Genomic DNA, 16630 nt, shown 5'->3' with positions numbered 1-16630 from the left:
CTAGGAAATGATGACTTCTCTGAGAGGCTCTTAGCAATGATTGTTTTGTTCCTTGTTGTCTGTGTCTATTTGAGTGGGGATAGGCAGAAGAGACCTTGACAGAGGTGGGCAGCTCATCACAGTCTGACCCTTTGATGAGCATCTGGCTTCTTTTCCAGTCTCACTGGTTGCCATATTTTCAATTGTCAATAATGTTTCTGTTGTTTAATTACAAAAGTATGACAAGAATACACACTGTTATTATTAAAAAAAAAAAAAAAACAGAAGAAAGAACAAAAACCTATTTTACTTGACTCCTCCAGTCTACCCCTTCCTAAGAAGGGAGAATCTATTATTGTTGGTTTGGGAAATATCCTTCTCTGTATATGTGGTGGTTTGAAAATATGTCCACAATATTTGATCCTACTTCCTTCAAATGGTGGAGCCTAATTCTCCTCACCTTAAGTGGAGGATGTACTTAGTGACTTGCTTTTAAAGCATGAAATATGGTGGAAATGATGGTTTGTGATGTCTGAGATTAGGACTTGAGTGTTATTAGGTCTTTCTCTTTGTCACTCTCTTGGACCACCTGCTCTGGGGCAAGCCAGTTGTTCTGTTGTGAGGACACTCCAGTGGACCTAACGAGAGGCCCATGGTGGGGAACTGAGGCCTCCTGCCAACAGCCATATGATTGAGCCATTAAGAAATGACTCTAATAGATTCTACCACCTCTGAGGGTACAGGCTCTCTGATGTCAGGCACTGTGCTCCTCAGGGTTTTCCTCTCTTGGAAATAAGAGCACATGTTCCCCAGGTGTGCTTTTCTATTGATAAAGAGTCCCTAAGGGTTTATATAATAGGCATGTCTACTTCCAGAGCTCGGGTTATGTGGTGGTTTCTGATACTTGCTGCTAGTACTATCCTCCAGGAGGAGAGGATTTATTACTTCAGTTGCTGGGAGTGCTACTGGCAGAAAACCCTCAACAGTCAAACACTTCAGGATTTCTTTAGCTGAAGGAGACACCATGCCCAAGGTCTTGACCCCTTCTCACAGCCCACATCTGATGATTGACGAATGAGTGGTATGGAGCCCAGCCCTCTTTCCCCAGCTCAGGAGAGCTCTGCAGGGTATAGCATCTTCAGATTCCCCTGCAGGATTGCCTGAGGCATTCCGCTAAGACTGCATTGCAGCTAGACTCCATCCTCTGCCCACTCTGCCTCCCCACTCATCCCTTTAACAGGTATTGGTACTGGAAGGACTTGCTAATAAACCTCCTGCATGTTAGTCTCAATCTTAGAGTCTGCTTCCTGGGAAACCCAAGCAGGGATGGAATATTCTAAGAAAGCAGATGAGGATGAGGTGAGGTTTTAGAGTTGGATGACTGGCACCCAGCTGGTGTCACGTGTGGTAGACAGAGCACTGATAGGAGGTAGCAGTGCAATCGTCCTCTGGTTATGAACTGTGATCGTGTGCTGGTGGAAGGGAATGCGTCAGCTGTTGCAAGCCATTTGACACACATAGGGAAAATAGCAACTATATGGATGCTCTGGAGAAGGATACAAAAGCTGAGGGTAATCAGTCAGTTGTTATTAAAAGCTAAGTGTCAGACCTGGAGGACCTCTTTGGAGGCATGTAAAGAGGCTCTTATCTCCTGCAGTGAGAGGGCAGAGAAAGCTGAGAATCAGGCTTGAAGCTTAACCACAAGAGTAGAGGAGCTCCAAAGAAGGTTTGACTCCCAACTGAGGAAAGTCTGCTATGCCAAGGACAGACCTTTGATGGGAAAGAATGGGACTCTGTACATGAGATAGGCTGTCAGAGGTGATAGCCCAGAATTATGAATCCTCATTTTTCCCTGGGAACCAATGGGTAGAAGCAGGAGTGGCCCTTTTTGCCATCACTCTTGGTGACCAACTTGGGGACAATCTCTTTCCCACTCCTACACCTCTGGCTTCTGTGAATATAAAGCATTCCCAAGGAGGAAATGCTTCGATTTGGGAAAAGGCAAACATTCTATTGAACTGTAAGTTATGGCTGCCATCTGGAAACTTTGGGCTACTTGTGACAAGGAACAGCAGGCAAATAGAGGATTCACCATCCTAACAGGACTAACTGATCCTGATCATTAGGCAAGACAGAGCTACTGTTACACAGTGGGAGTGGGAAGGATCACATTGAGAGGCAATGGGAAATCTCTTCAAATACAAACCTTACTCTATTTGTTACAGAAATTTACCTTATATATACATTCTTTTATATATGTTAGAATTATTTATATTGCAAGACTCAGAACAAAACAGAATAACTAATACTAATTAATAGGGAGTTAGTTAAGTAGATTATATCTACTCTTATTATGGATCATATGCATCTATTAACAGAATGAAGTAGATCTCTGTGTGTTCATCTCCCAAGACATATTTAGTAAGTGCAAAAAGTAATGTGCAGAGTAGTCTACATAAATCTTTTGATATAAAGAAAAAAATATAAATATGCATGCTGATATAGGCACACACAATATTTTTCCGAGTGATACATAAACGTTTTTTGAAAGTAGTGGTTGCCTTTAGGGAGCGAAATTGGCAGGTTAAAAAAATTTTTTTTTATATCTTTCTGTAATATTTGACTTATCTAACCATATCCATGTATTTTATTGCTTTCACTTATACATAATAGCAAATGTCTGAGAAGTGGTAGGCCATTAAAATTTTATTCTTTCCAATTTTTGTCTTACAAATTATTGCATGCTACTTAACATCCAGAAATCAGGAAAAGAAGTGGAGAGTAGGTTAATACTTTCTCCCCGCTTTTGGGCTTCAAATCATTTGTGAATTACATTGTAGGACTTCAGAAAAAGCAGCCTAGTGAAGAATCCATTTACGTGTCATTGCCCGGAAACTCCTTAATCCCTTACCTCACCACCTCCGCATTCCCAGTAAGAGGAGCCACTTCTTACTGGGTTATGTATAGTTATGTGTGTGTGTGTGTCCTGGATTATACCTGGCCAAAGGAGTAGCATATAACAATGGGCACAGTCTTCCCATATTACCACTCAGAGCAGCCCTGAGCCTCAGGAATAAGCCTGATTTCGGGCTGTCAGAATCACCGTGACTTCCTCCTTGTTTTCTTTCTTTCTTTCTTTTTTTTTTTTTTAATTTTTTTATTCTTTATTTATTTTTCAGACAGAGAGACAGAGTGTGAGTGGGGGAGGAACAGAGAGAGAGAGGGAGACACAGAATCCAAAGCAGGATCCAAGCTCTGAGCAGTCAGCACAGAACCCGGTGTGGGGCTGGAACCTGTGAACTGCGAGATCATGACCTGAGCCGAAGTTGAACGCTTAACCGCTTAACCGACTGAGCTCCCCAGTGGCTCCTCCTCCTTGTTTTCCACTCTAGATCTCTGTCATGGTCTCAGTAGTGGTCCTGCCAGCTGGTCTCAGTCAGGGATACTCCAGCTGCTCAGGCATGCTGTAGTGACTTCGGCTGTCAGAGGGACTCTGGTTTTCCCCTCTTAGGAGCTCTGTTTCCATGTAAATGTATGAGAGCAAAGAGAGTTATGTTTGGGTTTGTTTGGATTCTGGGTAGCGTTCAGGAACCATATGTCATATTCCATTTGGTACATCTGGGGAGGGCTGATGCAACTCCATTTGTCTATAGAGTCTGAACCCAAGCCCCCATTCAGTTTAATACCCTTTTACTGCTATGCAAATAACTCACAAAGGGATGGATCGCTCCACTGTCAAATCTTGTTACGTTCCTGGTAACCAAGATTGGTTCCTCACAAAATTACCAGGTTTGGGCAGTGCCTTTGGGTTCTGTCTCTCTTACTCTCCCTGGAAAAGTCATGTCTTCCCAGAAAGTGCCAATTTTTCAGGAACACAGGGTATTAATGATGCTACATCTCCAGCATTTTGGTTCAGACACAGAAAATGCAAGAGGACTGTGTAAGGGGCTGGGGAAAGGAAGAGCATTTTTTTCCTTCTAACCCAGAACTTCATGACTCTGCAGTTGACCATGGTACCCCTGGTCCTATTGTGGGTCTGGGCTATTCTCTTTCTGCCTTGGGATTAGTATGGCCAGTGACTCCTCTTCAGATTTGATTTGAAGGTACTAAGGGTGTGCTTCTAACTCATGCTCTCTCAGTTGTCCATATTAACTTAACAGGATTGTCAACTCTACGATGGTCAAATGATCCCACACTGCCTTAAGCTTAGAAAGTATATATGCTATTGGTAAACAGTGAAAAGAACCAGGCAGGTGTCCAGGGACATCGGAGTGTACTTGAGAATCTGTTTATAGCTCCAATGCCTACAGGGCATGAAGTCACAGGATAGTTAGGATGGAGCTGGGAGGATCAGGGAAAGTTCTAAACAGGTGGAATAAAGAAATCTAGGGGCGCCTGGGTGGCGCAGTCGGTTAAGCGTCCGACTTCAGCCAGGTCACGATCTCGCGGTCCGTGAGTTCGAGCCCCGCGTCAGGCTCTGGGCTGATGGCTCAGAGCCTGGAGCCTGTTTCCGATTCTGTGTCTCCCTCTCTCTCTGCCCCTCCCCCGTTCATGCTCTGTCTCTCTCTGTCCCAAAAATAAATAAACGCTGAAAAAAAAAAAAAAAAGAAAGAAATCTACTTAATTTATGCCTCGGATGACCTCTGGAAATAGCCTCCTAGCTACAGTGTTCTGGTGGATAGCTGTCCATTGTAGTAGTACGGCATTTGAGTCTCTGAATTTGCTTCTCCCCTAAAGCTGTTCTCTCTCCTGCAGTTGGTGGCAGGTGGTGCTGCCATATATCAGTGAGGGCAATTAAGGAGTCCATAGCCCTATAAACAGGAGGAGAAGCCATGACCATCCCAGTGACAATGACCATGGAGGCTCATGGCAATGGCCATGCAGAGGTGCCTGCCCTCTAAGACCTGCCTAGGGAATCTAATTCCTTCCTTTTTCTGGGCTTCAAGGAGTCTATTTATTCTTGAAGTCACTACCACTGGTGGGGGAAAGTGGCTGCCTGACCCTCCCTGCTCTACACTTGTCCATGGTAAAAGGGCAGGCCAGGTTGTGCTGGGTAATCAACAATCCCCAAATCTTAGTGACTTAACTCAGTAAGAATTGATTGCCTGTGTCAGTGCAGGCTCTGTGGCACTCCTAGGCAGCTTTTCTTCAAATACCAACTCAAGGACTCTGGCTGCTTCCATCTTGCAACTTAGTCATTTCAGAATCCTTCACTTCCAACCACACTAATAGGAGGGAGAAGATGAGCCAAGGTTTTTGTAGGAAATTTTAGAGGTCAGGCACAGGCAGAAATTGTTATAGCTTCAACAGAATTGCCCCGAAGGCTGGAGCTCTATCCTTTGTACCTCTGCAGGAGAAGAAATGGGATTGGTGAGTGCAGATCCAGTCTTTGTCATGTTCACGCAGGGCTTTACCCCCCATGGTTACTGCAACTGCTTCCAGTTTTTCAGGCACTCATGCAGCTCTCTCTCTCTCTCCCCATCACAGTCTACCAGCTTTCTTGATGTTTTCAAACCTTAAAGGTACTAGTTTACTAGTGGCACATAAACAATTGAGATCTGAGGTCTCAACATGGCCACCACATAGTTGTTGTTCCATAATATTTAATTGAATTAATGGAGAAGGCTAAGGATGTTTGGATTTAGGTGTCTCCATATCAGATTTGAAGAAAAGCCAGTCTCAGGGGTCAGACTGAGCTAAAGGCAAGAAGAGACTTTCAGTTCTGTCTGTGCCCCCAGATGCCCCCAGATTGGAATCTGGCTGTGGTACAGTGAGTCCACAGAACATGAAGAACTGTGGTCAACTATAGAAGCATGGAGTTATGGCTTAAAGGTGGCAACTTTTTTCCTTGCCAGCCTTGCACATGGGCCTGGTGAAGATTTCCTGTGTTTGAGCCAACCTAGGGTTAATTACAGCAGTCCTCAGCCCTCTGTTTGATTCTGTTTGTCTCTCTGTGTGTTGACCTGGCCTTGCTTCTCTGGATCCTTGCTGGTCATCGTCACTGCAGAGAGAGGGTGGGTATCTGAGGCCTGATGTAGCCTGAGCCTGGCCAGGCTGGGGTCCCAGCATAAACCTGACCCCAATAGGTGCTGAGTTATAAACCATTTAGTGGCTGCCTGAATTATCAACACATCTGATAGTCCTGCTCCTGCTTCCTGCTATTCCTGTGCTTCCTGCTTCTTTACCATTATTGTCAATAAGGAGCTTTACCAATAAATGTAAAACCCTGGGACTTGATGAGGTCCTGTTTACCTCTCCTTGGTGTGGCCTTTGCTTCTGTATACTATTCACTCACCTCCTCCTGTCTGCTGCTAATGGTTGTAGTCTGGGGAAGGGTGTCTCTCATTATTCCTGGAATATTTGTTAGTGTGATGAACTGAGCAGTTTCTTGTCTTTTGTTGGCGGAGGGTGTCTCACTATTTATTTATTGACAAGTATTCCACATCTGTGATCCTCTCCAGTCAGAATGAGAGCTGTTGGCCTTGGGTAGTTGGAGAATGAAGTCATCTGACGCATTCATCCTGTGAATGGCCCCACAGATAGCATAGGGTTTAATCTGGCTTTGGAACCTGCCCATCAGCTTGTCAACCTTGGCCTAATTCATTGGGATGGACACATGGCCCTTGGTGCCGATGATGTGGTTGCTGGCTGACCATTTCTGCTGAATGTACAGGTCCACAAATTCACCAGTGTTGTTATGGGTGCTGAGGCCACATTTAGTGCCACCACAACTGGGGCACTTTCTTGATGATTCATTTTTTCAGCTCTGTGACGTGAGACCACATTGTACCAAAACCAGCTTCTGCGAAGAATAAGACAATAGGGCTAAATGCTTTAATCCTCTGTCACAAACATCCTCTTCTCTGTACTGAAGCTCCAGCTGACTGAAGTGCTTCACATATTTCAAACCACTCCACTACCTTGCGATCTAGGGTTTTCTGCTGTTTAACTAGAATGAATGTTACTGCGTGCAGTTGCAGTGGCCTGTTCCCATGACTCTTAGTCCTTTGCAGCTGCTTGCTTCATCAAGAGGAGGTGAATTTATGTGTCTCATGGAAAATTTTCTCAGTTCTTCTGGATGCATCTTTCTTCCTGAGTTAGCACAACCTTTGAGCAAGTCAACCATGCTGAAGTTGGCCTTCTCGGCTCCCTGCAGAAAAAATCTGGGGAAAGTTCCTAGCTCTGCCTTTGTTTCATGTCCATGGAAATAGCATGCACCTCCCACCCCTGATTTAGGACATGGTATCTGCATTCTGGCCCTCTACCTCTACCTGACTCATTCTCCTCCACCTGACTTCCATCCGGATCTCTCTCATCTACATCTTCTCAGCATTCACATTAGTAGGAGGGCTAATGAAAGGAGTCAGGGGAACTAGTAGATCCATCATGTGAGAGGAGGTATGGAAAAAACTTTTTAAAACTGTCACAGGAGATGTAAAATCTTAGATTAGCCACATTCAAGTAAAGAATATGAAAAGCATGGGAATCACTTTTAAAAATTGGGTTTAAAAATTATAAAAGATATATATATCCAGTTTTAAAAATGAAATAGCCCATGGGGCATCTGGGTGTCATAGTCAGTTAAGCGTCAGATTCTTGATCTCAGCTCAGGTCCTGATCTCAGTGTCATGAGTTCAGGCCCTGTGTTGGGCTCCACGCTGGGAATGGAGCCTACTTAAAAAAAAAAAATGTTTTTTTAAATAAAAAATGAAATAATCCAGAAAAATATCAAATGAAAAGTAAAATCTCGGGGCACCTGGGTGTCTCAGTCGGTTAAGGGTCGGACTTTGGCTCAGGCCATGCTCTCATGAGTTTGAGCCCACATCAGGCTCTGTGTGGACAGCTCAGAACTTGGAGCCTGCTTTGGATTCTGTCTTCCTCTCTCTCTGCCCCTCCCCTGCTCACGCTGTCTCTTTCTCCTTCAAAAATAGACATTAAAAAAATTTTTTTTAAAAGAAAGAAAAATAAAATCTCCAGCCCCCTTATATTTTCAGTTCTTCCAGAGGCTAGAGATTAGGAAAAACAAGAAAGCTGGATCACTACTTCATTGTTTTATAGCAAAATTAATTACGCATAAGTCAAGTTGGCATAAAAATGAAACTATAAAAGTACTAGAGGAAAACAAAAGAAAAAAGATATTTTGAAAAATATTCTTAATGTGTGACACTTTCCTAAGCATGACTCAATAACTGAAGCCATAAAAGGAAAGGCTGATACATTTGACCATATCATATTTCATATTTATCTATTTTTGCCTTCTACTTTTTCTATTATAATTTCAAATAGAAGTGATAATATCAGGTATCTGTCTTATTCTGACTTCAAATGGAAAGCTTTCCAATGGCTTCATTATCTGTGTGTTGTTTTTCTTTTTTTTTTTTTTTGTAGATACTATTTATGAGGTTAAGGAAGTTGTATTCTTAGTTTGCTATTTGTCATGAATAAATGTTGAATTCTAGCAAATGATTTTTCTACATTAATTTTTATAATGTGATTTTTCTCCTTGAATCATATGGTAAATTATATTGGTTGGTTTTTTTAAAAAAAGATTTTATTTTTTTAGAGCAGTTTTAGGTTTACAATAAAGTTGAGAGGAAGAATCAGAGATTTCGTATATAGCTTCTGACCCCACACTTGCATGGCCTCTCCAATTATCAGCCTCACTTATCATAATGTTACTTTTTTTTTCATCCAAGGATGAACCTACCTTGACACATTCTAAGCACCCAAAGTCCATGGTTTACCTTAGAGTTAACTCTTGGTGTTGTACATTTAATGGATTTGGACAAAAGTATGATATGTATCCATCATTATAATGTCCTATAGAGTATTTTCATTGCCCTAAAAATTCTCTGTGCTCTGCCTGTTCATATCTCTCCCAACCCTTAAGCCCTGACAACTGCTGATCTTTTTATTATCTCCATAGTTTTGCCTTTTCCAGAATGTCCTATTTAAAAAAAATTTTTTTTCTTACTGTTTATTTAATTTTGAGGGAGATAGAGAGACAGAGCATGAATGGGGGAGGGGCAGAGAGAGAGGGAGACAGAACCCAAAGTAGGCTCCAGGCTCTGAGCTATCAGCATGGAACCTGATGTGGGGCTCAAACTCACAAACTGTGAGATCATGACCTGAGCCGAAGTCCAACGCTTAACCGACTGAGCCACCCAGGCGCCCCCAGGATGTCCTATTATTGGAATTATACAGTATGTAGCCTTTTCAAATTGGCTTCTTTCCTTTAGTAATATTCCTCTAAGGATCCTTCCTGCCTTTTTATAAATTGATAGCTCATTTCTTTTTAACACTGGCTAATATTCCATTGTCTGGATATGCCACTGTTTATTTATCCATTCACCTACAGAAGAATATCTTGGTTGCTTCCAAGTTTTGGCAATAATAAATAAATCTGCTTTAAACACCTATGGTCAAGTTTTTGTGTGGACATAAGTTTTCAGCTCCTCTGGGTAAATATCAAGGAGTACAGTTGCTGGATCATATCGTAAGAGTATGTTTAGTTTTGCAAGCGACTGCCAAACTGTCTTCCAAAGTGGCTGTTCCATTTTGCGGTCTTCCAGCAATGAGAGTTCCTGTTATCCCATATCCTTCCAGCATTTGCTATGGTCAGTGTTCCAGATTTTGGCCATTCTAAAAGGTGTATAGTGGTGTCTCATTGTTTTAATTTGCATTTCCCTGATGATACACGATGTGGAGCATCTTTTCATTTGCTTATTTGCCTTCTCTATATCTTCTTTGGTGAGGGGTCTGTTAAGATCTTTGGTCCATTTTGTTTTTTTTTTTTCTTTTTTAGATTTTTCAACTTTATTTTCTTTAATGTTTTTTAAAAATTTAATATAAATTAAAAAAAATTACACCCCAGTTAGCATATAGTGCAATAATGATTTCAGGGGTAGATTCCTTAATGCCCCTTACCCATTTAGCCCATCCCCCCTCCCACAACCCCTCCAGTAACCCTCTGTTCTCCATATTTAAGAATCTCTTATGTTTTGTCCCCCTCCCTGTTTTTACATTACTTTTGCTTCCCTTCCCTTGTGTTCATCTGTTCTGTGTCTTAAAAGTCCTCATATGAGTGAAGTCATGTGATATTTGTCTTTCTCTGACTAATTTCACTTAGCATAATAACCTCTAGTTCCATCCACATAGTTGCAAATGGCAAGATTTCATTCTTTTTGATTGCCGAATAATACTCCATTGTGTGTGTGTGTATATATATATATATATATATATATATATATATATATATATATACCACATCTTCTTTATCCATTCATCCATCAGTGGACATTTGGGCTCTTTCCATACTTTGGCTATTGTTGATAGTGCTGCTATAAATATGGGCGTGCATGTGTATCTTGGAAATAGCATACCTGTATCTCGTGGATAAATACCTAGTAGTACAATTGCAGGGTTGTAGGGTAGTTCTATTTTTAATTTTTTGAGGAACCTCCATACTGTTTTCCAGAGTGGCTGCACCAGTTTGCATTCCCACCAGCAGTCCAAAAGAGATCCTTTCTCTGCATCCTCACCAACATCTTTTGTTGCCTGAGTTGTTAATGTTAGGCATTCTGACAGGTGTGAGGTGGTATCTCATTGTGGTTTTGATTTGTTATTTCCCTGATGATGAGTGATGTTGAGCATTTTTTCATGTGTCGGTTGGCCATCTGGATGCCTTCTTTGGAGAAGTGTCTATTCATGTCTTTTGCCCATTTCTTCACTGGATTATTTGTTTTTTGGGTTTTGAGTTTGATAAGTTCTTTATAGATTTTGGATAGTAACCCTTTGTCTGATATGTTGTTTGCAAATATCTTCTCCTATTCTGTCGGTTGCCTTTTAGTTTTGCTGATTGTTTCCTTTGCTGTGCAGAAGCTTTTTATTTTGATCAGGTCCCAATAGTTCATTTTTGCTTTTGTTTCCCTTGCCTCTGGAGACGTGTTGAGTAAGAAGTTGCTGCGGCCAAGATCAAAGAGGTTTTTGCCTGCTTTCTCCTCGAGGATTTTGATGCTTCCTATCTTACATTTAGGCCTTTCATCCATTTTGAGTTTATTTTGTGTCTGGTGTAAGAAAGTGGTCCAGGTTCATTTTTCTGCATGTCGCTGTCCAGTTTTCCCAGCACCATTTGCTGGAGAGACTGTCTTTATTCCACTGAATATTCTTTCCTACTTTGTCAAAGATGAGTTGGCCATATGTTTGTGCGTCCATTTCTGGGTTCTCTATTCTGTTCCATTGATCTGAGTGTCTGTTTTTGTGCCAGTACCATACTGTCTTGATAATTATAGCTGTGTAATACAGCTTGAACTCTGGGGTTGTGATACCTCTTGCTTTGGTTTTCTTTTTCAAGATTGCTTTGGCTATTTGGGGTCTTTTCTGGTTCCATACAAATTTAGGATTGCTTGTTCTAGCTTTGTGAAGAATGCTGGTGTTAATTTGATAGGGATTGTATTGAATATATAGATTGCTTTGGATAGTATTGACATTTTAACAATATTTGTCCTTTTCATCCAGGAGCCTGGAATATTTTTCCATTTTTTTGTGTGTCTTCTTCAATTTCTTTCATAAGCTTTCTATAGTTTTCAGTGTATAGATTTTTCACCTCTTTGGCTAGATTTATTCCTGGGTACTTTATGGTTTTTGGTGCAATTGTAAATAGGATGGATTCCTTGATTTCTCTTTCTGTTGCTTCATTGTTGGTGTATAGGAATGCAACCAATTTTTTGTGCATTGATTTTATATCCTGCAACTTTGCTGAATTCATGAATCAGTTCAAACAGTTTTTTGGTGGAATATTTTGGGTTTTCCATATACAGTATCCTGTCATCTGCAAAGTATGAAAGTTTGACCTCCTCCTGGCCGATTTGGATGCCTTTTATTTCTTTGTGTTGTCTGATTGCAGAGGTTAAGACTTCCAATACTATGTTGAATAACAGTGGTGACAGTGGACATCCCTGTCTTGTTCCTGACCTTAGGGGGAAAGCTCTCAGTTTTTCCCCATTGAGGATGATATTAGCATTGGGTCTTTCATATATGGCTTTTATGATCTTGGGGTATGATCCTTCTATCCCTACTTTCTTGAAGGGATTTTTAAAGAAAGGATGTTGTATTTTGTCAAATGCTTTCTCTGCATCTATTGAGAGGATCATGTGGTTCTTGTCCTTTCTTTTATTGATGTGATGAATCACATTGATTGTTTTGCAGATATTGAACCAGCCCTGCATCCCAGGTATAAATCCCACTTGGTCATGGTGAATAATTTTTTTAATGTATTGTTGGTGCCGGTTGGCTAATATCTTATTGAGGATTTTTGCATCCACGTTCATCGGGGAAATTTCTCTTTTTTTTTTTTTTTTAATTTTTTTTTTCAACGTTTATTTATTTTTTGGGGGGACAGAGAGAGACAGAGCATGAACGGGGGAGGGGCAGAGAGAGAGGGAGACACAGAATCGGAAACAGGCTCCAGGCTCCGAGCCATCAGCCCAGAGCCTGACGCGGGGCTCGAACTCACGGACCGCGAGATCGTGACCTGGCTGAAGTCGGACGCTTAACCGACTGCGCCACCCAGGCGCCCCAAATTTCTCCTTTTTAGTGTGGTCTTTGTCTGGTTTTGAAATCAAGGTAATGCTGCCTTCATAGAAAGAGTTTGGAAGTTTTCCTTCCATTTCTATTTTTTGGAATAGCTTCAAGAGAATAGGTGTTAACTCTTCCTTAAATGTTTGGTAGAATTCCCCCGGAAAGCCATCTGGCCTTGGACTCTTGTTTCTTGGGAGCTTTTTTTATTACTAATTCGATTTTCTTACTGGTTATGGGTCTATTCAAATTTTCTATTTCTTCCTGTTTCAGTTTTGGTAATGTATATGTTTCTAGGAATTTGTCCATTTCTTCCAGATTGCCCATTTTATTGGTGTATAATTTATCATAATATTCTCTTATTATTGTTTTTATTTCTGCTGTGTTGGTTGTGATCTCTCCTCTTTCATTCTTGATTTTACTTATTTGGGTCCTTTCCTTTTTCTTTTTGATCAGACTGGCTAATGGTTTATCAATTTTGTTAATTCTTTCAAAGAACCAGTTTCTGGTTTCATTGATCTGTTCTACTGTTTTTTTTTTTTCTTTTTTTCATTTTGATAGCATTAATTTCTGCTGTAATCTTTATTATTTCTTGTCTTCTGCTGGTTTTGGGTTTTATTTGCTGTTCTTTTTCCAGCTCTTTAAGGTGTAAGTTTAGGTTGTGTACCTGAGACCTTTCTTCCTTCTTTAGGAAGGCCTGGATTGCTATATACTTTCCTCTTATGACTGCCTTTGCTGTGTCCCGGAGGTTTTGGGTTGTGGTGTTATCATTTTCATTGGTTTCCATGTACTTTTTAATTTCCTCTTTAACTTCTTGGTTAACCCATTCATTCTCTAGTAGGATGATGTTCTTTAGTCTCCAAGTATTTGTTACTTTTCCAAATTTTTTCTTGTGGTTGATTTTGAGCTTCATAGCATTGTGGTCTGAAAATATGCACGGTATCATCTCCATCTTTTTGTACTTGTTGAGGCCTGATTTGTGTCCCAGTATGTTGTCTATTCTGGAGAATATTCCATTGCACTGGAGAAGAATGTATATTCTGCTGCTTTAGGATGAAATGTTCTGAATATATCTGTTAAATCTATCTGGTCCAGTGTGTCATTCAAAGCCATTGTTTCCTTGTTGATTTTCTGACTAGATGATCTGTGCATTGCTATAAGTGGAGTGTTGAAGTCCCCTACTATTACGGTATTATTATCAATGAGTTTCTTTATGTTTGTGATTAATTGACTTACATATTTGGGTGCTGCCACATTTGGCGCATAAATGTTTACAATTGTTAGGTCTTCTTGGTGGATAGACTCCTTAATTATGATATAATGCCCTTCTTCATCTCTTGTAACAGTCTTTATTTTAAGGTCTAGATTTTGTGATATTAGCATGGCTACTCTGGCTTTCTTTTGTCAACCATTAGCATGATAGATGGTTCTCCTTCCCCTTACTTTCAATCTGAAGGTGTCTTTAGGTCTAAGGTGGATCTCTTGTAAACAGCATATAGATGGATCTTGTTTTCTTATCCATTCTGTTACCCTATGTCTTTTGATTGGAGCATTTAGTCCACTGACTTTAGAGTGAGTACTGAAAGATATGAATTTATTACCATTATGTTGCTTGTAGAGTTGGAGTTTCTGGTGGTGTTCTCTGGTCGTTTCTAGTCTTTGTTGCTTTTGGTATTTATTTATTTATTTATTTACTTATTTATTTTCATCTTTTCTCCCCTCAGAGAGTCCCCCTTAAAATTTCTTGCAGGGTTGGTTTAGTGGTCAGAAACTCCTTTAAATTTTTTTTTTTTCAACGTTTATTTATTTTTGGGACAGAGAGAGACAGAGCATGAACGGGGGAGGGGCAGAGAGAGAGGGAGACACAGAATCGGAAACAGGCTCCAGGCTCTGAGCCATCAGCCCAGAGCCCGACGCGGGGCTCGAACTCACGGACCGCGAGATCGTGACCTGGCTGAAGTCGGACGCTTAACCGACTGCGCCACCCAGGCGCCCCTGACTCAGAAACTCCTTTAATTTTTGTTTGTCTGGGAAACTTTTAATCTCTCCTTTTATTTTGAATGACAGCCTTGCTGGATAAAGAATTCTTGGCTGCATATTTTTCTGATTCAGCACATTGAATATATCCTGCCACTCCTTTCTGGCCTGCCAAGTTTCTGTGGATAGGTCTGCTGAAAGCCTGATCTGTCTTCCCTTGCAGGTTAAGGACTTTTTTTTCCCTTGCTGCTTTCATGATTCTTTCTTGCCTGAGTATTTTGTGAAGTTGACTGTGATATGCCTTGTTGATGGTCAGTTTTTGTTGAATCTAATGGGGGTCCTCTGTGCTTCCTGGATTTTGATGTCTGTGTCTTTCCCCAGGTTAGGAAAGTTTTCTGCTATGATTTGCTTTCATAACCCTTCTACCCCTTTTATCTCTCTTCATCTTCTGAGACCCCTATTATTCTGATGTTGTTCCTTTTTAATGAGTCACTGATTTCTCTAATTCTTAAATCGTGCTTTTTTGCCTTAGTCTCCCTCTTTTTTTCTGCTTCATTATTCTCCATAAGTTTGTCCTCTATGTCACTGATTCTCTGCCTCATCCATCCTCGCCGCCGTGGCAACTGAGATTGCAGCTCAGTTATAGCATTTTTTATTTCATTCTGACTAGCTTTTACTTCTTTTATCTACACAGAAAAGGATTCTAATCTATTTTCGACTCCTGCTAGTATTCTTATTATCATGATTCTAAATTCTGGTTCAGACATGTTGCTTGTGTCTGTGTTAGTTAAGTCCCTGGCTGTCGTTTCTTCCTGCTCTTTCTTTTGGGGTGAATTACTTCGTTTCCTCATTTTGAAGGGAGAAAAGGAATTAATGAGGTAAAAAAAAAACCCTAAAATTAAAAACAATTAAAATTTTAAAAATATTAAAATTAAAAAATTAAAAACACACACACACACACAAAAATCAAATAAATGATGGTAGATCCTAGGTGTGTTTTGGTGTGGGTGTTGAAAGTGGTTTGAGAGATTAGAGGAAAAAAAAAGGGGGGGGAGAAAAAAAGGAAATCGTTTGAGAATTTGAAAATTGAATACACTGAAGTAGACTAAAATGAAATGATGGCAGTAACATAGAATTTGAAAAAATTTACACAAAAGTAAAAAATACAGTGGAAAAAAATTAAAGAAAAATATTTTTAATAAAAACTGGAAATAAAAATGAATTTTTTCTCTTTCTGTATTCAGGAAAAAGAAAAGAAATACAAAAGAGAAATAAAAAGAAAAAAAAAGAAAAGAAACAAAGTTGTGTAGATGGACCGGCGAACAGACTGAAATACTACTGAAATTACTTCGTTTTCCCCTAGAAGTCAAACTATGAAATGCTTTATAGTCCATAAACTAAGCAGGCGGAGAGACTTGTTCCTGAAGAGAGAGGTTGGCCTAGTTGGGCGGGGCTTAGTGTAACAACTTTGTTCTCCAGTAGATGGCGCTGCTTAGCTTACTGGGGTGGATTCTTGTGGCGCTTGTAGGTGCGTATGCGCATGCGTGGGACCGATGAACATGGCGCCGCCCAGCTACCCGTTCTCTAGTATTGGAACCGTGCTCTCCCCGCCCCAGCAATAGCGCACCCATCCTTTGTCTTCCGTCCACTCCGCGCTTTTACACTGTCCCTGACCAAGCCCCAGGCAGCACCTCCCTCCTGATTTTTGTCTCCGGTGCGGCTGTTTTCCCCCGGCCCCTTACTTGTGAGGGACTGCGGTTTTGACCCGTTCTGCCCTCCTGCGGGAGGGTCTCACCGAGAAATGGCCGTCTGCCAGCTGCACCCAGGAATATTTGCGGGACCGGGCTGCTGCCAGTGCCCAGAGACTGTGGCCGGGTGCCAGCCCACCCCAGAAAAAGTTTGTGAGACAGTATAGCAGCAGTGTTTCAGGGATTATGGCAAATCACAACATGCATCTGGCATCAGGCTTCACCCCCAACGACTTTGTTCCAGCACCAGCAAATGTGGTTGTTCTCCAGGGTTCACTGGGGCCTTTTCCTGTGGGGTCCACACAGCCTCTACCAGATGTGCTCCCAGCAGGAGAATCACCTGTCCCCGC

This window comes from Leopardus geoffroyi, chromosome B3 (genome assembly GCF_018350155.1).
Source record: "Leopardus geoffroyi isolate Oge1 chromosome B3, O.geoffroyi_Oge1_pat1.0, whole genome shotgun sequence".
Lineage (NCBI taxonomy): Eukaryota > Metazoa > Chordata > Mammalia > Carnivora > Felidae > Leopardus > Leopardus geoffroyi.
The sequence above is the reverse complement of the archived record's forward strand: the minus strand, read 5'-3'. Positions refer to the sequence as shown.